Consider the following 16482-nt stretch of genomic DNA (forward strand, 5'->3'; position numbering starts at 1 on the left):
CTTCGACTTTAACTGCTGTTCTCGTGGTGCGGAGGACCATTCGAGGCTCCCGCCATCTGGGTTCCAAATTGCTGGACCTCTGAAAATTCTTCACGCACACCCAGTCACCTGGTCGGATGGAGTGACCTGGGTCTGTGGAAGCCTCCGGCAGAGCACTCTGAACCTGTTGATGAAGAACACGCAATTTAGTCGTAAGGTCATGCAGATAGTCAATCAACATTGGATATGGCAAGTCTGAGAATTTCTTAGGGCAAGGGATTCCCCATACGTTAGCCGGACGGCCAAACACCACCTCGTATGGGCTAACTCCCAAACGCGAGTGTACTGCAGTTCTGGTGGATAGCAGAGCTAACGGCAAAGCATCGGGCCAATTGAGTCCTGTACTTGCTTGAACCTTTGCTAACTTTAATTTCAAGGTTCCGTTGTAACATTCTACTAAATCCGCTGACTGTGGATGATTTGCTGCGTGGAACTTTTGCTTGATACCAAGACCTGCACAAACTTTCTGCATGACTTGGCCAACAAATTCGCTCCCATTGTCACTCCAGACAATGCGCGGCAAACCAAACCTGGGGAAGAATTCTTTTAGAAGGATTTTAGCTGTGGATAGGGCTGTGTTATCTTTTAGAGGGTATGCTTCTATCCATCTTGAAAAGGCGCATACTACCACCAGAACATATTTGAGGTTGTTGCATCGCTCCATATGAATGTAATCGATTTGCAACACCTCAAATGGATATGTCGGAGGAGCAAAGTGACCTGCTGGAGTTGGGGTTCCCTTTCCCGGGTTGTACATTAAACAAACAATACAGTGCTTTACTACATTGTCTGCACATTTTGGGATACTTTCATTGTGCCACACTGGAGCCAGAAGTTTACAAATGCCTCTTGCACTTAAGTGGGCTGGACCATGTGCCATAGTAACCACTGGGAGAACATAGGCATCTGGTAACAGCCAACGTTGATGTTCAGATAGTTCCACCCAACAACCCAGCTCATCTAACATTCCCGTACTTTCTTTCCACTTGCTCATCTCCCTCTCTGATGCCTCTTTCTGAATCGCTTTTACACTCTCCACTGTATTCTCACACATTCTCTCTGACCCAATTCGCAGGACCTGCCACATACATTCGACTCGTTGAATCTCTCGCTGTCTTCTTTGCTATTTCGTCTGCAAATGCATTTCCTCGACCAACATCATCCGTAATTTTTTTGTGTGCACTACATTTCACTATCGCTATTTGGGTGGGTAAGGCAAGTGATTCGAGGAGATCAGTCACCAACTGACCATGTTGTATTTTGGTGCCATGTGAAGTGAGAAAACCCCTCTCCTTCCAGAGACGCCCAAAATTGAACGCTGCACCAAAAGCGTATTGGCTGTCAGTGTATACGTTCACTCTTTTCTCTTTCGATAATACACAAGCTCTTGTTAATGCTACCAATTCTGCTGCTTGCGCTGAATTGTGTCTAATACGTGCAGTTTCCACAATTGTATGTAAAGTAGTTACAGCATAAGCTGAAACTGTATCTCCATTAGGCATTTTAAAGCAAGAACCACCTACCCATAGAGTTCCATCCGGATTCTCTAGCGGTGTATCTCTCAGGTCAATTCTTCCTTTTGTCTCTTCCTCAGTACAGAAGAAATAATCATGCTGGTCCTCAACATTCTCCTCATTTGGAAGGGGCAACAAAGTAGCTGGGTTTAGGGTATTACATCGTTTGATGTGTATGTGACTAGCCAACAGCGTCAGCTCGTATCCAGTTAGACGAGCGCTCGTAAGATGCTGTGTTTTCGTTCTGTTTAGTAAAGTATCCACTGCATGTGGCACCATGACAATGAGAGTGTTATCCAACACTACTCCAGCAGACTGTCGGATAGAAATTGCTGCTGCTGCTGTCGCTTTGAGACAACTGGGCAATGCTTTAGCTACAGGATCTAACGTAGCCGAAAAATAAGCACATGGCCGCTGTTTGTCTCCAAATTGTTGCGCTAAAACTGACAATGCACAACCTTCTCTCTCATGCACATAAAGCGTAAAAGGCTTAGTGTAATCTGGAGTACCTAGTACAGGAGCAGAACACAGAGCGGTACGTAAGTCAGTGAAACTCTTTTGGCACTCATCAGTCCATGGAAGGGGCTGAGGCGTATCTTTTAAAGTGAGTGCCAACAAAGGTTTGGCAATTAGAGAGAAGTTAGGGATCCACTGTCTACAATAGGAAGTAATACCCAGAAAGGCACGTACTTCCCTTTGTGTGGATGGTATAGACATTCGCGAAATCGCCTGAATTCGTTCTGGTGTTAATCGTCGTCCCTCCTTTGATAGGAGATGACCCAAGTAGGTAACCTCTCGACAAACATATTGTAGTTTAGAAGGTGAAACCTTGTGATTCAGTTTAAACAAGTGGCGTAACAATGCAACAGTGACATCTTTGCAGATATCTTCTGAATCAGCGGCGACTAATAAGTCATCCATATATTGAATAAGAGCAGCACCAGACGGCTAGTGAAAAGTATCAAGATGACATTTTAAAGCTTGGCTGTAAATAGAGGGACTTTCACAATAGCCCCGAGGTGCGCGCTTAAACCGGAAGCTTCGGCCTCCAAGAGAGAAGCCAAAAATGTCCCCACTCTCTTCTGCAATGGGAATACTAAAGAAGGCATTCTTTATATCGATAACAGAAAACCAAGTCGCTGTGGAAGGTATCATTGTCAACAAAGCAGTGATATCTGGAACAACAGGAAATTGTGGAATCACAATTTTTTTTTACTTCTCGCAGATCAATTACAAAACGGTACACAGGAGGCTGAGAAGGATCAGTGCGTTTAAGAACAGGAAGAATAGGACTATTGCATGTATTACCTCTTGTTTCTTCAACCACACCCTTCCGAATCAAGTCATGAATGATTCCCAAAAGCGCTTTCTCACCTTCTGTAGAAATTCTATATTGTGGGATGCGTGGTAATTCAACATTGGGCTTGAGAGTGACAACATAAGGCGGAATCTCAAGACAACCCACATCGTTCGGACCCGTGGCCCAAAGTGCTGTTGGAAGAGAAAGTAATTCAGGTGGAAACTGATCTTTGGATAAATACATTGGGGAGACCAATTTCTGTCCTAGAGTAAGATGTACGCCAGAAGGAGAACAATATATGGTAGCATGCATTCTTTTCAATAGGTCTAGACCCAACAGATTCTCACCGCAACCATTCGTCAACAGAAGTGGAGCTTCCAAATCATAAGGACCAACTGAAATAGGCAAAGGGCAAGAAACTGGATTGCGAACAGGGGCGCCAGAAAATCCTACAGAAACATTCGTTAAGCCAGACAAAGGTGCCCCAGGGAGTTTAGAATGAATGATAGAACTTCTCATTGCTCCAGTATCCAGAAGAAATGGCTCTGAAACACCCATTGTAGTGACATTAACATAAGGTCCATTTTGATCTACTGGGATTGGCACAACTCCCTTACTTTGTCCATGGCTGTCCTAGTTAGCATGAAGACTCTCATTCTCATCCTCAACATAATGGTCTTCATTGTAATACTGTGTAGATCTCACAGTTTGCTGATCAAAGTGGTTCACAGAATTGGGAGAAGGAAGGGCACGCTGTTCTTGAGTCAACACACCCCGACCTCTACCTCTGTTTGCTGACTGGAGGCCAGCACGACCTCGTGGAGCTGATAACGCTCCATTGCGCTGCAATAAAACCGGACAACTATTCTTAAAATGACCTTCCTCTCTACAATAGGCACATTGATTAAGACCTAACAAAGGTCGTGGATTGTATGGCTCAGGTTTTTGATACAACCTCTGAAACTGCGGGGGCTGCTGAATTTGAGGCTGAGCATAACGTGGCAGATAGGCTTATTGCAAGAGAACCTTTGTTTTTAAATCTTTCGTCTTTTTCTCTTGCTTTTCTTTTTCTTCTTTGTCCCTATTCTCATAATATTGTGCAGTAGCCAATATCTGAGCAGAGGAAGAAACAGCCCATGAACTTTCTGAATCTTTTAATTTGTGTGACAGCTCGGGAAGCAAATTAAATACGAATTTGTCCACGAATAATCGCTGTCCACCCTCTGTAGCCATATCTTGACCACTGTGGTCGATAAATGTCTCCTCGAAACGAGTAAAGAAGTCAGAGACACTTTCATCTTTCTTTTGTTTGCATGCTGCTAGTTTATCCCAGTTAACTCTCAGTGCAGGCATCATAGTTTTCATTAACGTAATGATTCTACCAGGGAGTTCCGAGATCAAAGCGTCAGGCTTTGCGCCACCCACTTGGTCTCTATCTGCATTAGTTATAGCATCCCAAGTAGCACCTAGTTCCTGTGCGTGATCCTCTCTACGAATCTTAGCCCATATTGTCTGTGGGACCACATTACCCATTAGCATGTCAATGTCTGCTAGGTTCATAATACAAGCATCAACTGTCTGTGATAGCTCTTTGTAGTAACCTGCAGGGTTCTTACGAGGATCTGGTAGAGTCTGCTTAAGAGCCAAAACTTCAGATCTCTTCCAAGGGACATGTACCCATATACGTTGGAAATGAGCAGGAATAGGTGCATTACCACCTGCTGCTGGAACCTCTTCCTTCCATACTGGAGGAACCTCTCTCATAGGATAATGTTTCGACGTCAGTTTAACCGACGGATCGGAATCAAGGAAAATCTGAGAAAACAATAAGGATCTATAAGAGATAAGCATCCTTACAGCTTCCTCAACCTTAGAACCCACAATAAGTCCTTTTTCAAAATCAGTCTGAATATTTAACAGATCTTGTGAGACCGGACTTGAACTCACATCTTCCCATTCCTTAATGAGAATGTCGCACATTACATTGAAAGCATATCTTTGCGTAGGTGCATTCCATTGCAAAAAGGTAGGCATAATATCAAGCACACTGTATTGCGGACCCTTCTTGATCCATTTTCGTGCCAGAGAGTCTAACTTCTCTCGTTCCTCAAAATCTGGGAACTGACTACGAGATTGTCTTCGATCAAAAGCCGGAGACACATTAAAAACTCCAAAGAAAGGAGATAGAATACTAGTGACAGAGTCTGTGAGACGCTTACGCACAGACGGAGAATTAGACATAAGAATTGGAGACAGAGTATTAGGAGAACTGACAGGAGAAGAATGGATAACTGCAGGAGGAGCAGAAGGCAAAGGAGATCTAAGATCAGGAGATGAGGGCAAAGAAGTTGAGACTATCGGTAAAACCGGCAAGGGCGGTAATACTGGAGGAGGCAAATGCGGAAGAGCCGGAACAGGCGGAAGTATCACTGGCGGCTGAACAGGCTGTAACGGCTGAGGTACAATGGCACTTTGCGCATAGGGCGGAGGCAACCTTAATAAATGGGACATTAGGGGATCTTCTTCTATATCTTTCTTATCATCAGAAGGAGAAACAGGCAACACTGGATAGCATTTATCTATCGCCATACGATGTTGTCTTTCTGAAATTTCAGCCGCATTATCAACTTCATCATTTTTTAACTGTTGGGCAGCCTGTATAATTGTCATACCCTGTGCTTTCCTATTTCGTTTTGCTTGTTTAATTTCTTTCTGTTTGGCTTCCTTACGCCAAAGGCGGAAAGAGTCAAACATTAACGGCCGGGCTTTTCTTTTGAACAAAACTGCTTCCAAATTATCTAGCACATCAGGATCAAAACTACCGTTTTCTGGCCATTTGAGAACACCATCTTTCTTCGTGTATTGAGTCCATGTCTCGTTAAAGGCAATGGGGCCAATACCATGTTTTGAATAGAGCTCATATGTGGGAGTTCCAACCGAAGGAATCGGCCAAGAGTCCTCAAGTCGGGAATCCCTATTACAACCAAGACAACAAATTCTTCCAAACTTAGTCAGACCAGGCATCTCGAGATGTCTCTTGTCTGTTCACAAACTTCAAGGGAGTAAAACTCAGTTTACGCAGCACAAATGCACTTACCCTCTGCTTTATCTTTTGCAAAAGTTAAATCTAAGAACCCAAAGAAATCAATCAAAGAACAAAAAATTGTGGGCGCGACCCACGAAGTTACTTAACTAAGGACGTCTTCTCCCATCAACCGAGGCCCGTCTATCGTCTCGCCTTACCATACATCATCAAAGGAAGGGCCAAAGCAGGGCGGCAGTCAGGGCAGCGGTCGTCAGAACCGTCAGGAAGGACTAACCGCGCTGCAAAAGACCTTCGGACCACTTTCGACATACAGGGGTTGCTTAGTGTGGCTCGCGAACCCTCCGGAATTTTCTTGCGGGGTTCCTCACGACCTTCGAGCAGAACCGGTACCACTGAAGCCGCCCCACGTTGGGCGCCAGTTGAAGAACCAGAACCTTTTGGGCCTGGCGGCGCAGGGTACGTCCAAAGTCTCCGGAGTTCTCCTGCTTCGCTACACAGAGACACGGGACACTCTGTCGGCGTTAGAAGATTGGATTTATTTAGCTGCAGCTAGTACAGTTATCCTAGAAGTACACAAAGTAGGTTCTCAGGAGACTGCCACTTCACTCTGTGGCGTATCATGTTAAATACTATACAATGACTCAATCATTGACAAAATGCACTCCCAGAGCATACAAGAAAGAGCCAATAAGGAAAGTTGGAAAACAAGGCGGAACCAATAGGAAAGGTTTGAAAACAGAAATATCAGATGACTCGAAGAGACCTCTCCTCTAACTGTGTTTGTCACCCCACCCTCAAGCTAATACATTAACAGATTCATAACTGACTTGCAGGTGGCGAGATACGTTTGTGTGTGTTGGAGGACAGTTGTGAAACGAGAGAATGCTAGCAGGAGACAGTGAAGGCCAGTCGATAAGATAAAGTCAGGAAAGAATAGTGTGAGCCAACAGATAGTTGAGACGCGGATTAGAAAAGCCAGACAGGGATTAGTGTACTCGGCTAGTTCTAACACCAGCTTTACAAATAGAGGCCGAGGGCGTATTTCGACACCGGGCTACAGAAAAAGCAGAATAGACTTTGTTCGCCGTGCTGCCTGAGTGATGGCAACACAAAATGGCGGCGGGCCACAAAATGGCGGGTCGATTCGATCGTGATCGAAAATCGAAGTTCCTCAATTCGCGACTAGTTGCTAGGATGCAATGTAGAGAAAATTAAAGATGAACTTTGGCAGAAAGATGACCCACAACTAGATGAGGTTGTTTCTATAGCCAAAAGAATCTGTTGCTTCTGTTGAGGTGTCCTGGAGGAGAAAGTTCACTCTGTTACAAAGAACCCCATAAAGCCTACTTGGAAACAGCGTGAACTCATTCTCCCCTCTTCTACTTCAAAACTCAGGGGAAACTCCAAGATGAAGTGCTACCGATGTGACATGATCGGTCATCTTGCCAACGACAAGTCGTGCCCTGCTCTCTCTTCTAAATGCCACAATTGTGGTAAAATTGGTCACGTAGCTAAAGCTTGTAGAGCACAAAAAAACCAAGAAAGGCAGACGTTCAAAGAGGTTTCTCTTGAGGATGAAAGTGATTCCGATTATGATGAGCTACACTGTGGAGAAGTCTCACTACAGAATTGTCAAAGCAAGAGAAAGGGGCCAGTGGATGAGGTACAGGTAAATGATTGCAATATCAGAATGCTTTTTGACTAGATCTCTCTCATCCCTAAAGAGTTCTTTGATGCAAAACTGCATGGGAAAGTGAGAGTCTACAAACCTGACATTTAGCCCCTAGCTTATGGTGTTCAACCTATAAAGTGGTTTGGGTATTGCTTAGGCAACATTGAATACAAAGGGAGACTTACTGCAGGAAAAATATATATCTCCTGCAGAGGCGATAGAATAATTAGCTGGTTCCACTAAGCTGATCTGGGTGTGTCATTGGTTCCTGGTGGGAATCCCTGCATCGTCCTCAGAGACATCTCTTCCCATTCGACCCCTTTGAATGTTGTTTCAAGTGAGATTGATCCAAGCTGTGCCTTACGTGCTGAGTTTGAACAAGTTTTCAGCCAAGGGTTGGGTTGCCTCTCGGGTTATACTCACAAAATCACACCAAAGCCTGGTGCCTTTCCTATGACATGTAAAGTACGCAGTGTACCATTGGCCATGTGGGAGTCTATGTGCTATGAACTAGAGAAATTGAAGAAAGAGGGAATCATTGTTGAAACAGACGCGAGTGAATGGTTGGCTCTGGTCGTCTTTGCACGCAAGGCCTCTGGAGAAATATGCTTATGTGTGGACCTCCGTGTTCTTAACCGTGAAGATGTTGCTGACAGGTACCCTCTGCCTAACATCATGGAGATGCTAGCTCAGCTAAGGGATGCACATGTTTTCTCCAGTCTAGATCTCAGGGCAGTCTATCATCAGGTTAAAATTGATGAGGAGTCCATGAACTTGACTGCCTTCATAACACCTATTGGAACCCTACAAATTCACATGTCATCCATTTGGCCTGATCTCCTGCATTCCAAAGAGTCATGGAAGACGTGTTGAATGGTGTGGATGGAGTTAAAATATATCAGGATGAGATCTTGGTTCATGGCTCCTCTCAACAAGAACATGATGAGAGACTGAAGGCTGTTCTCAAGCGTTTTGGTGCCAGGGGCTTGACTTTGCGTGACAACAAATGCAAGTTCAATCTCTCTGAAATTGATTACCTGGGCCACTGCTTGACGAAGGGTGGAGTTAAACCCAGGGATCGCCTGGTAAGGACCATTGAGGAACTCCTGGTTCCGCAAACCAGAGATGAGCTAATCACCTTTTTAGGGATGGCTGAATACAACAATACATGTGTTCCCCAGTTTGCATGCTGTACCTCCACGTTAAGATCCCTTCTAAAAAAAAGGGGTAAGGTTTTTTTGGTCTTCACAGTGTCAGTTGGAGTTCGAAGAGTCAAGAAGGCTCTTTGTTCTGCCCCCTCCCTTCAGAGCTTTGACACTTCTTCAATCTCAATTTTGATCACAGATGCTAGTTCAAAGGGTTTGGGCGCTGTTCTTAAACAGGAGACGGACGGTAAAGAAGTCACCATAATGTTTCTCTCCAGGGCTCTAGTTGGTCCAGAACTTCAATATCCCGTAATGGAGAAGGAGGCACTTTGTATCTTCTGGGCCATCAAGAAATTGAAAAAGTTTCTCTGGGGCAGCTCATTTGTCGTCCATTCAGATCACAAGCCATTAAAGGACCTGTTCTGCAAGAAAGATCTAGATGCAGTGTCCTCTAGAATATGTAAGTGGGTGATTGCCTTGCAAGACTTTAAGTTCAGTGTGAAGTACATACCCGGGGTGGACAATAAAGTTGCCGACTGCCTCTCTCGCTTGGTGCCTAAACAGTGTGAGGAAGTCCTTCCTGATCCCAAAGACTCATGGGAAATTGATTAATTTAAGGTGTGCGAGATTGTGGAGGGAGTAGTTTCCGAGGCAGAATGGAAGGACGACATGAGGAGTGATGTGGAAATGCATGGAGTTTGCAGGTTGGTGTCCGAGGGTTGGTCAGGTATGAAGAACCTGAGTGATAGTGTCCGGAAGTTCTGGAACGTTAGGAATGAGCTTTCTGTATGTGAAGGTTTGCTTTGGGGAGGTACTAGACTTGTTCCCCCTTCATCAGTTAGAGCGAAAATTGTTCATTTGGCTCACCAAGGTCACCAGGGAATCTCCAAAACCAAGGAAAGGGTTCTTCTGCACTTCTGCTGGCCCGGTATCGATATTCTTGTGGAGCGAATGATAAGAGAGTGCATAGAGTGTGCCTGTGATAATGTGTATAAGACTAGGGTACAACCCATGGTCATACGAGAAGCACCCACACGATGTTGGCAAGATGTAGTCTTAGACCTCTTGGGCCTATCTCCAGTAAAGCGGGACAATTCTATGTCCTTGTGCTAATTGACATGTTCTCAAGATGGCCTGAGGTCAAGGTGACGCAAACCATAGAAACTAGAGACATTACTACATTTTTGCAAGACATTTTCTGCAGGGAAGGACTTCCAGAATCTCTTTTGACGGACAATGGCATCCACCTTGTGTCAAAAGAGATGAAGGAGTTTTTATCCACTAAAGGGATTAAACACAAGCGTGGCTCTCTCTACCATCCAATGGTAGAAAGGTTCAACTGTGTTCTGAAGGAATCAATCCATCTAGCCAAAGAACAAGGCAAGGACTGGAGAGCTGAAAAACTTGAGAGAGTCATGGTTTACTGGTTGATTCCTCATTCTACCACTGAGCTGTTTAGGGGCCACACCCCTAACATTCACATGTTTCAGTCTTGGATGAGAGGAAACGGTGCTGACATTGTGAATCGTCAGGATGCTCAATGGTGGGCACTCTGGGATCTCAAGTCTGCCAAAAGAAAAGCCAATTTTGATCCCAGGCATGCTGTCTCTCACACGATAGTGCGTGTGGGTGACCGTGTGAAGGTACGCTTTCCCCAGAAGTCTGCTGGTGTGAAGTTCTCTTCTCCCTTCAGGGGAGTGATCATAGGCAGTTGCTGTTGGGTGTCCTGTGGATAGGACCTTACTTTACCTGAAGCTTGAATAAAGAAGTTGGTCCTCTGCCATCCTGTTTCCTGTACTTCTTCACATAAACCTTTCCCCTCCCCCAGAAGTTAAACATTTTCCCTGCTGTTGCACAGACTGGAGGTTGAATAGTATATTTTACCCCTCCTAAATCCAATACTGCCCCTACAATTGACCTGTTTGGAGTGGGAGAGTGGGAATAGTAAATTTAAATTTAACACCTCTCAAAGCCTACCTTTTCACTACTGTTTCATTGACTGGAGTATATGTGTGTATATATATATATATATATATATATATATGTTTAGTTGATGTCTTTTTTTGGACTTTGAATGTTTTATATCTTGTAAATTTGGTCAATTATTCAATGTTTTTCAGTTAATATTTTTATGTTTGATGAACCCGAGAGTGCTGGAGTCTGTCCAAATTTATATATATATCTATCTATCTATATCTATATATATCTATCTATATATATATATATATCCATCCATCTATATTACCTACTGGCGGTCGCCAGTAGGTAGTTATAGTTAGGACCACGTTTCCATAGGAAATCCGCAACATTCTATTTTGAATAACTTTGGAGCCGGTCGACGAATCCTCGCGAATTTTTCAAAATAGGTGGGGTGCTACGCTCCGCTCCTACCCCGAAAGTCTCGGGGGGATTCGTCAAGCGGGGGCTGAGATAAAAGGGAGGTCCCAAAACGCGTTTTTCCCATGCATTTTTCCATAGGACCTTTAGACAGGGCTACAGCCCGAACGGCTGAACAGAATTACTAGAAATTTGGCAGAGAGGTAGTCCTCAGGTCAAGGAAGTGCCTTTTGTAGGTTTGGTGTAAATCTGTTCAGTAGATTCTGAGAAAATAGCCTTTAAATCAATATATATATCTGAGCCAGCTTACGGTGAGCTTACGGTACGCTTACCGTACGCGTACGGTGGCGTGCGCGAGCGCGATTCTGATTGGCTCTTAGATCTTAGTAAACATTCGAATCGGCCGAAACCAGGAAGCGGCGGCCGCCATTTTCTCTCTCGCACTGAGAGTGATGTTTAAAATATAAAGCACAAAAACATGTAAAGGGGCTGTTTAGACAGCTCCCACACACATAGCAATGTTGAGGGAGTCCCCAAAGATCCCCCAAGGCCAAAAACGGAATTTTTATTTTTTCGCTAATTTCGCCGATTACGCTTACCGTACGCGTACGGTAAAAAATTATTAAAAAAAAAAAAAATTATCCACACTTTTCCCAACCCCGTGTGCAATTGGTGCCCGAAGGGCACCAATTTGTGCATGGCTTATTAACGATGAGTTAAACTAAAATATTTAAAAAAAAAAAAATAAAAAAAAAAATTATCCACACTCTCTCCACCCCGTGTGCAAATGGTGCCCGAAGGTCACCATTTGTCCATGGCTTATAACATATACGAAAAATTAAAATATTACCTTTCAAAACGAAGTGCATCATATGTCCTCCATGTGCGCACGGTGCACGAAGCGCATCGTGCGTACATGGCCCATCTAGCGTAACGTGGGCACGTGGTGCGCGTAGCGCACCGCGTGCCCACCGTGCGTGCACAGCACTAACTGCGTAAAGTGGGCGCGCGGTGCGCGAAGCGCACCGCGTGCTCACTGTGCGCGCACGGTGCGCGAACTGCGTTAAGTGGGCGCGCACGCCACGAATGGCGTAAAGTAACTTAGCATTTAAAAAAACGTACAAATTCACTGAAAAAACCATAGGTTTCACACACGTTATAGTTAGGAATTAGCATTTAAAAAACCTTGCAAATTCACTGAAAAAACCATAGGTTTCACACATGTTATAGTTAGCGCGCACGGAACGAACTGCGTTAAGTGGGCGCGCACGCCACGAATGGCGTAAAGTAACTTAGCATTTAAAAAAACGTACAAATTCACTGAAAAAACCATAGGTTTCACACACGTTATAGTTAGGAATTAGCATTTAAAAAACCTTGCAAATTCACTGAAAAAGCCATAGGTTTCACACATGTTATAGTTAGCGGAAATTTTACTGATAAAAAACCAATGAAATTCCCCCGTTATAGTTAGTGCAGGCAACTATAACTCACGCGACCGCAATCTTCTGCTGATGACATATGTGTCTTTATGAAAAAAAAATATTTGTAATATATGTATAGCTAAAAATGTATGGAAGAAGACATGGGCAAATAAGTGTCTAAATACAGTATTAGCATCAGCAGAGGATTGCGGTCGCGTGAGTTATAGTTGCCTGCACTAACTATAACGGGGGAATTTCATTGGTTTTTTATCAGTAAAATTTCCGCTAACTATAACATGTGTGAAACCTATGGTTTTTTCAGTGAATATATATATATATATATATTCACTGAAAAAACCATAGGTTTCACACATGTTATAGTTAGCGGAAATTTTACTGATAAAAAACCAATGAAATTCCCCCGTTATAGTTAGTGCAGGCAACTATAACTCACGCGACCGCAATCCTGGTCTATGGTTTTTTCAGTGAATATATATATATATATATATTCACTGAGAAACGCGTCATGCTGGCTGAAAATATGGAATAAAGCACTGAAATTCAAAAGAATACTTGGCTGTGTGGTGGTCCGTTCCTGCTCTTTCGTTTAACGGATTTATGCTGGATCGTGCTCGATATATATATATATATATATATATATATATATATATCACCTACTGGCGGTCGCCAGTAGGTAGTTATATTTATAACCTATTATCCATAGGAAAACCATAAAAGTTTTTTCCCAATAACTTTGGCGTCGGTAAACAAATCTTTGCGAAATGTTCAAAACTCGTGGGGCGCTACGATCAGCTCGTATCTTAAAAGTTTTGGGCTGATTCGGCAAGCGGGGGCCGAGAAAAAAGGGGTGTCCCAAAACGTGTTTTCTCCATGATAATTCCCATAGGAAACTTTAGACACGGCTACAGCCCGAACTGCTGAACGTAATTTTATTTTATTTTTTTAATTTTTATTTGAGTACAGGCTGAAGGATATAACATACATTAATACATGTATTTATCTTTACAATCAATAGGTTGTTTACATAATCGAAAAAACATAAAACAAGTCCAAAACAGAGGAGAAGAACCACACTATTCCATAAACGTACCCCAGTTCTTTTTATATTTGATCATAGAGCGTGCCCCGCTAAGATTTGCTAATGCTAACTCCATCGAGTGGATCTCGGTTACCAGCGCCCACCAATCCCACACCGTTGGTGGGTCAGGGCGAATCCAAGCTCTGGCCAAAGTTAATTTAGCACAGGACATAAGAATTGAGGCCAGAGCAGGCTGTGGGAAGGAGGTAGGATATATATCTAGTAAAACCGAGGCAGCAGAAAATGAGGGCAGCTGAATATGTTTGATTTCAAGAACCTTCTGAATGTCCCTCCAATAATCTATGAAAGTGGGACAGGAAAACAACATATGATCCAAGTCGACTGCATGGGCGGAGCATTCAGGGCATTTTGTGCGATCATTAAAAGAATTATTAGAGGACCACCTAGAGATAATTTTTGGAGTGTAATATAACATACAACTCGTTCTATGTTGTTGTAGCCTTAAACTTGAGGATCGTACATTTTTGTTAATATTTGAAAAAGATCGTTCTATCTCCTTCGGTGTAATATTAGAGCCTAGTAACCTGCTCCATTTGTCAGCTAATTTGGAGCAGTCGTTTGATTCAAAACTAGCTAAAAGGCTATAAGTGTTGCTTATTACAGATTTAGTTTCTGTGGAGTATAAATAGTTCCATATGTCGCTATCAGAGTTCTCCGCGAGATGTTTTTTATTGATCAAATAGTCATGTATCTGTCGATGTTTATATCGCATAGTTTCAGGGAGATCATAGAGCAATTTTAAGGCATTAAAGTCTAGAAACCCTTGCGTGCCATATAGGTCCCCTAATAATCTGATGCCCAGCCTTGCCCAACCGTTATCACTTTGTTCGTAGAAAATCGCTGGAAGCCCAGGGTTACCCCATAGAGGTAATTTTGAGTGGAAAAAAGTGGTTTTACAGTAGGTTAGTATATTGTCCCAGATTTTTTTTAAGTCTCTTGCCGTCTTAAATTTGACTCTTTTAAAGTAGTTGGGGTCATTAGCGCGTAGTAGAAACATATTTGCATCTTGTTTTAACATAAAAGAATGAAAGAAAAGTGCGCCTCCTCTGTTTAGTAAAGAACGTATGCGTAAAACAAACGTGGACCAAAAATATAACTTGAAATCAGGGAAGTTAAGCCCTCCAATGTTCGTATTATTTTTTAAAAGATTCAACGACCTTCTAGCTTTTTTATAGCCCCAGATGAAACTACTGAGTACCCCATCTAGTCGTTTAAAAAAGGCATTGTTTAGGGTTAGTGGAATAGAACGAAATAGGTATACAAATTTAGGCAAAACCTTCATTTTAATTAAATTAATTCTTCCGATTATATTCAAAGGAAGTCTATGCCATTTTTTAAGTGTAAGTATAGTAGATTTAATTAATTCATTATAATTTATGTTATTAATTTCTTGGAGTTTTGCCGTTAATTTAACTCCTAAGTAAGTTGCGGTTTTACATATCTCAGGGACCGCAACAGCTGGGATGTAGTTAGCTATGATTTGAGTCTTTTGAATATTAAGCTTGTATCCGGAGACTGTCCCAAATTTCCCGGCCTCAAAAGCAATGCCTTGCAGTGCCTTCACTATGTCTCGTGAATAGACCGCGATGTCATCGGCATATGCTGTTATTTTTAACTCTTGTGTACCTGATCTAAAGGGAAGGATTTGAGTTTGAAGTTGAAGGGCAGACAAAAATGGTTCAAGTGTGAGAGCAAAAAGAAGGGGAGAGAGGGGTCAACCCTGACGGGTTCCACGTGAGATTGGAAAGTCTGTAGATGTCAAACCCCCGTAACAGGTGCAAGCCGTAGGATTATCGTACAGAGCCTGTATACCTCATAAAAATTGCCCCCCAAACCCCATTTTGGAGAGGACACACCAAAGATAATCCCATCCCACACGGTCAAAAGCCTTCTCAGCATCCAGTAAAATCATTCCGAGTGGGGTGGATTCTGTTTCTGCTACATCAAAAGCTGTAATAGCCGTATTCACATGTGTGGTTGTGTCCCTCCCAATTATAAACCTGTGTTGTTGGGGATTAATGATTTGGGGCAGAATAGGTGATATTCTTAAAGCCAAAAAATATCTATCTATCTATATCTATATATATCTATATTCACTGAAAAAACCATAGGTTTCACACACGTTATAGTTAGGAATTAGCATTTAAAAAACCTTAGAAATTCAGTGAAAAAACCATAGGTTTCACACATGTTATAGTTAGCTGGACATTTTACTCGTAAAAAACCAATGAAATTGCCCCGTTATAGTTAGTTCAGCTAACTATAACTCGCGCGCCCGCAATGCACTGCTGATGACGTCACATATTACATCACTCATGACATGGTCAGTGACATCACTCATGACATCACTGATGACATCTCAAATGACATCACTGATGACATCACTGATGACATCATCCTTGTGATAGAGTGGCAGACCTCCTCTCACCTTAATATAAGCTTTGATACACACATTCAAAAATAGAGACTAAAATTTTCAAAACAATGGACATACCAATACCAGTTACAACAACCTCTTCAGTAATTCTAAGATCAACATACACATCCACTCATTCACCAACAGTCCTATACAGTCACTCATACATGTACTCACTCATCATATGTACTCATACACCTATACATCCTGTTACATAATGCCACTCATCCATAGAGTTACTCACACACATAGTCATTCATGCTAGTAAAGAATCAAACATACATTCACCTGCATATACAGTTATACACACACCACCACACTTACTTCTACGGAAACTTACACATACTTAGTCTTTTAAACAATCACTTATAGAAACACATACTTATTCATACAGGAACTCTTTCAATCTCTCCCTCTCACATATACTCACATATATACACCAATAGTCACATATACTAGTTTAAAACAT

At 42.7% G+C, this 16482-nt stretch overlaps 1 protein-coding gene across 1 annotated transcript in view; it reads left to right on the forward strand.

Annotated features, from left to right (window-relative positions):
• LOC146809423 (potassium voltage-gated channel subfamily A member 7-like) overlaps nt 1–16482 on the forward strand; it is a 246683-nt gene that overhangs the window by 104240 nt on the left and 125961 nt on the right. The window lies entirely within an intron of this gene.

Source organism: Triturus cristatus, chromosome 7 (assembly GCF_964204655.1).
Source record: "Triturus cristatus chromosome 7, aTriCri1.1, whole genome shotgun sequence".
In the NCBI taxonomy this organism is placed as follows: domain Eukaryota; kingdom Metazoa; phylum Chordata; class Amphibia; order Caudata; family Salamandridae; genus Triturus; species Triturus cristatus.